General features: G+C 44.4%; 1 protein-coding gene across 1 annotated transcript in view; it reads right to left on the bottom strand.

Moving 5' to 3' along the window:
• ZNF330 (zinc finger protein 330) overlaps positions 1-249 on the bottom strand; it is a 12,337-nt gene extending 12,088 nt beyond the window's left edge. Inside the window, exon 1 of the mRNA XM_004685295.2 lies at positions 107-249. The gene's annotated coding sequence lies outside the window, so the exon portion shown is untranslated. The remainder of the gene's footprint in view (positions 1-106) is intronic.
• Between the last annotated feature and the right edge of the window lie 5,766 nt (positions 250-6,015).

The following is a 6,015-nucleotide window of genomic DNA, read 5'->3' as shown; positions in this document are numbered from 1 at the left end:
CAGGGGGCGTCCGGGCGGACGAGGTGCCACGCGGCTCGAGAGGCGACAACCGTCCCCCGCGCGGGGACACCCTCCCTCCCGCGCGCCCCGGGCCGACCCCGCTCACCCTCGCGGGGAGGCCGGGCGCACTCCCGGGGCAGCGGAGGGAACGGCGTGCGGCCGGTGGCGGCGGCAGCGACTCCCACGCGCGGATCGCGGCAGCGGGGAAGAGCCACCGAGACCCCAGCCCACGACCCGGCGGCTGTCGGAAACCCGGAGCCGGAGCGGAAGTCGCCCTACGTCGCGGCGTCTGACGGCTGCGCGCCCGCCGCCCTGGGCCCGCCCACTTCTGTTCGCCCCGCCCCGACCCCGCCCACTCCGGAGCGAGGCGGGGCTCCCAGTCCTGAGCAGGCACCTGCGGAGGGGGCACTCAGGGTGGTGGGGTGAGGGATGAAGGAGCAGAGCGGAAGGACGTAGGGATAGGAGCCCCCCTCTGTGTTATTTCCCTGGCAAGGGAGAAATCTAAGGGAAGAGAAGCCCTAAAAAGAAGAGGGAAATGAACTCACACTGCAATAGGTCTTGCTTAGTCCTTTGGGAAACATTTCTTAGGCAGTGCAATTGCAAAGACCCTCTGAAGTAGGGCTAGGGGCCTAGTGACCAAGCAGAATTTTTATGGTGTTTCAGGGTGTCCTCCCAGTGATCTGGCCTTGATCTGTTCCTGCCCATACATTCCCAGGGTCCATTTTGATTGTACAGATTGACACTCTCCTTGTTTGCTAGCCTTCCATTTTGTCCTGGGGACACCATATTCTGTTATCCCTCTCTCCAGTCTTTTGAGGGCCAGGCCCTCAAGGGCCACTCAAAGCCGCTCAGCTCAGTAACTTTGCCAGGTTACATGTAAGCCAAGTTACTGACCAGAGGCCAGGAGGGCAGTGGGGAGGGGTGATGCAGAACTTCCTGAAGAAAGCAGGGTTGTACTACAAGGCAGAGGTCTTGGGTCATTTTCAAGCAAAAGGTGGCACCAGCGATTAGTCAGGAATAGCAGCACCATTCAGACTGAGGATCTGGGTAATCGAGATGCTCAGATGTTGCAATGCAGCCCAAGGGATCAGGGCTTCTTCCCTTCCCATGCAGCTTTCTGACCCCAGGCTTAAACCACCCAGCGGGGTTACCTAGCTGTAAACCTCCTTTGGAGCCCCGCCACACTTATGATTAATGTGGGGCCTGTTCCTCAGCTTTCTCTGCCTCCCAGTGCAGGGGATGAAAGCCTCTTTATTTGCTACCAAGGAAGCCTTCTTAATTTCGCTTTTAGATTTTTAATAGTGCTAACCATTCTCAGTATTTGGCTTCTTCCAAAGAATCTACTTTACTTGGCAGCTGCCAATTCCCCTGTCCTGGAGATTACTATTTCCCTCATGTTTGATAAATCCCTGTCACATGTATGTTTTAACTATTGCTTTGTTACTTTGTGCCCAAGTCTATCATACTCCCGTCACCAACAGATGGCTTAAGTCAGAAATTTCACCTTAGCTTCAGCTTTCTTGGCTCATCCCTAAAATCAACAGTCATGGTTGTTGGCTTTTCTGGGAGTGCATTCTGAGTCAGACATGAGGATAATGACTTCATTGGGGATTTTTTCGGAATACCTGAGGAGAGCGTGGCAGCAGAGGTGGATGGGGTAGGGTTTGCCTGCAGCGTAATATCAGTGAAGCTCTGGGCTTTGATTCTGGTCATCCCTTCAGAGCTGAGGCAAGTGGGCTCAGTCAGTAAACATCCGGTCATCGGATGAGGCTGATGAAGGCAGAGTGTGCAGCCTGGGCTGGACTATGGACTGTCCCTGGACAGGGTTGACCCTGGATTTTGCCAGCTGGTTGCATGCCCAGCACTCGGGGAGTCCTTCGTTTCGAACAGGGATCTGGGTAGCCTCTCCCACTATTCACTGTGGAGGTAGATGGCGAAATAAAGAAATATAAACACCAAGAGAAAGTATAACCATTCACAGACACTGCTAAAAGAATTCCCAAGGGTGTCGATCAGGAAGATGGAATTCAGAAGGCAGAAGAGGGAGAAGCAATAGCATATAATCAGATCATTGCTGTAGAGGAAACTGAAGACATCATCTTTACAACATTTAAAAAAACATAATTTTGTGTAGGAAAACTATGAGGAATTATAAAATTCTCTAAATTCAATGCAGTTTAAATCAAATCATGATAGAACTATTTAATGGAATTTGATTAATTGATCCTAAATTTCATCAGATGAGCAGAGTTATGAACAACTCAGCTCATTTTAAGTAAAGACAAAGGATACCTTCCCTGATTGTAAAACTTCGGTGACTGAAATACTGTTGTCAAGTGTCAAGTGTCAACAGACAATTGTAACTGACTGAAAATCCTCAGTAGAGCTTCACATACATTTGGCAACTTGGAAAATGGTCCAGGTCACCTTTCATCAGTGAGAAGAGATGTGTTGCACAACAAATGGGATGTAGACTGTTGGCTGTGCGTATGTGCATATGGAGGAAAATAAAATGAGCTCCTTAGTTAACAGCATTAGCTCCTTAGTTAACAGCATACATAGAAATAACTCCCAGATGGATTAAAGATGTAAATATACAAAGAAAAATATTAAACGATCAAAACAATATAAGAGATTGCCTTTGCGATATTGAACTATAAATGATTTGTTAAGAAAAAACAAAAAGTTCAATGACATAAATAAGCAGCATAACTAAATTTTAAAATGTCAGCATGAATAAAGACACCAAATCAAAGGGAAAAGGTAGAGCAGAAATGAGGGAGCTGAGTTTGATACTACGTAACTGACAAAAAAATGTGTGAATAAAGTAAGTGAAGAAACACCATTCAGTGACAAATGACCCAAATGAATTACAGTTAAATGATTTTATGGAAGATTATAGGAGATTTTATAAAAGAGGAAATCTTTATATTGAACTATAAATGATTTGTTAAGTCACAAAAACCAAAAAGTTCAATAAAATAATCAATATGACTAACTTTTAAGCAGCATTAAAACATCTAAATATCATGATGAAGTATCAGTTTGCACCCATGAGACTGCCAAAATTAATTCCAAAAACTTGGAGCAGGTGAAGAAACAGAACTAAGCAGTTCTGATGGAGGTATAAACTGCTAAATCTGTATAGCCATTTTAATAGCAAAAATGTTTAACGACCTGTTTTCTCTTAGGAAAAGGAATCAAATATATGCTGTCTTCCTAACATGTAAAAATTGTGAACTTGATCTGTAATCATGATCATGGGTAATCCCAAAACATTATGATAAAGAAACATCAAACTGAAATACTATTCACATAAAAGATCTACATACCTCCTTGGTCTGACAATAATAAACATTAGGGAGAGAGGTAGGGTTTCCAAGTAAATAAAGTTATTTAAAGTTTGCTAAGATTTTCACATTTGTAACATAAACACACATAAAACTTGTGTGTTGAAGTAGTTACTACCTCTACTTGACAGATAAGAAATCTGCAAGTTAGTATCATCACTGATGACTATGATGCCTGTTGAAAACTGAATTCAGCATCTTTTCCCCCAAATCCAGGCCTCCTTCTTGGTGTCTTAACTCAGCGAACACAGGCCCTGTTCACCTGTTGAAGCGGAAGTCTGGGCACTCCCTCCCCTTCTACCCACCGGCCTCCTAATTGCCTTTGTGATATGGCGCCAAATTCTGTCAAGCTCATTTCCCCGATGATGTCCAGATACCTGTTTCGGAGATGCTCTGTAACAACAGAGCACAAAAATTCTGGATTAAAAAACAAAAATGCAAACAAGTAAACAACTATTTCCAGAAAGTGGTGGCAGTTCAAGAAGGCTTTATTTTGTTGAAAACAGGGATCCAGACGGTGAACAAGCTTGGGAACTCACATTTGGCTGAAACCGTCTGCAAACCCCTGATGACCTAAAATTTGGATTCTGGTGAGCAACATGTGCTCTGGACGGGGCGCCTGTGCCCTGGCCAAGAAAGCAGCAGTTTGGAGTAAAGACTCTTCCGTAAAGCGGGACACACAGAGAACAGCACCCGCCTGCACAAACAAATTTAAAAAGCATCTCACCGCATAAAGGAAGATGGTGGTGATGATTCCCTACATCACCTGTGTCTCCCAAGGGAGTAGGAAAAAAATTCAATAAAAAGCACCAAAAGGGAATTCTTGACTACAAACCCGCCTCCATTTATAGTTGGTTTGACTTGAGGCTTCCATGGCTACAGTCTATGGTGAAATAAGGAAGCAACTGAGGAAGCTAAGGGGGTCCAAGCTTTTCTGAAGCTTGGCACCCCAGCCTGCAGTTACAAGCCTTGCTCCCAGGAGCATCTGTCTACCTGGCTGTCAGCCACCTGTGCCCCTGAACCTTGGACCCCCACACTTCTGTGAGGGCTTCGCCCCACTCCTGCTTTCTGAGAACTCCGTCCCACTCCTCCAATGCTTATGGCCTGGAGGGGGCTGGCGTCTCAGAGCAGTCAGTCAGCTGTTGTTTGCAGAGTCTGGACTCCAACACAGCTCAAAATTTCCAGGATGTAAGTGAAGACTTGTCTCAAGTTGGGCAAAACGCTCAAGGTTTCTGAGTTCTGACCCCTGTGAATTTCTCCCTTCACTGTGGGAGCCATCACTGAGATAGCTGCTCTGAGCCCTTCAGATGGAATGGGTTGCTACAAATTCCTGAAAATATTGGCGATGAAGATCATACAGCAAAGTCAAACTGTCCGAACTTCCAAGCTTGAAAAGTCATTTACTGTTAATTTTGAACATAGAATGTGATTCTTATTAAGTGTCTGGGTGACAATAGGTACCAGATGTCCATGAAAAAAAGAAAAATTAAGTTATACTAAATGAAATAGCTAAAGAGATAGTTGGTTCCATTACTTTGCTACTTGGGAACGAGTGGAAGAACAGGGTAGAGATGACCGCCATGCCTTTAAGACAGACTCAGATGATACAAGTTGAAACACATGAATAGCCATGCTTAGGAGAACGAAGCATTATTATAAATGGAAACAGATAATGTTCTAACTGGAAGTGTGAAATGTGTTCATCAAGATACTATCCAAAAGCAGATAACAACTATTGACTAAAATTATAGTTTTATTTTTCTATGAATTGGATCAAATTATAACCTCAATAAGAATTTCTTGAAATAACAAGCATAGATACAGCTAGTCTCCAGTCTCCAGCTGCTTCCATAATTAACCATGATAAAGCAAAAGACTTTAAATTACCAAACATGTGAAATAAATGTGATTTGTTACTGCGATTTTTTTTTTTTTGCTAAGTCCTGAATAACAAAGACGTTAAGATAACAACTAAAAATTACATCAAGATCCCATGTGAACAACATCAGTTGGGAACTGCATTTCAGTCACATGTAGCTGAAAACCCAAATAAGAACTATTCACAAACTAGCTTATTTTTCTCATGTTACAGGAATGACAGGACAAGGCAGAGACTCAAGAACTTCCTACTACGGTCTCTGGGGTTTTCTTGACCAGGCTCTCTGGTGGGTAATCCCCACAAGCAACCTTTGAGACAGAAAATTGGGGCTGTGGAAAAAACCAAAGGACTCACATGACTTAGTCAACCCCTGTCAACAAGCGTCCCAGACACCAGGCCAGATGAGTCCGGATTCTTAAGATTGACCAGCACTGTCTCAGAACGGCCGGCTGCCAGAAAGACTGGCAAGAGTTGGTTTTCAACAGGACTTTACAGCCAAGAATAAAGCTAAAGTTCTATTATTAAGGGATAAATTCATACGGGTACTGAGTAAGACTTCAGTGGTGTTAGTCACACATGATTTTTGCTACCCCATGAGAGTGGAAATATGCAAGCTGTGGAAAAGGAATTTTTTTGTAATTATTTTTTTTTAAAGATTTATTTATTTGTGCATACAGAACTGGGGTACAGGCCAGAGGCTCAGGGACGGCGAGAGGTTTCACCAGAGACAGAGTGGGGAACAGAACAGGCAGATCGACGAAGTACACTGCTGAGGGGAGCAGCGGG

This window comes from Condylura cristata, unplaced genomic scaffold (assembly GCF_000260355.1).
Source record: "Condylura cristata isolate star-nosed mole 26May11 unplaced genomic scaffold, ConCri1.0 scaffold00018, whole genome shotgun sequence".
Classification (NCBI taxonomy): domain Eukaryota; kingdom Metazoa; phylum Chordata; class Mammalia; order Eulipotyphla; family Talpidae; genus Condylura; species Condylura cristata.
This window is presented reverse-complemented; position numbering and strand designations above follow the sequence as displayed.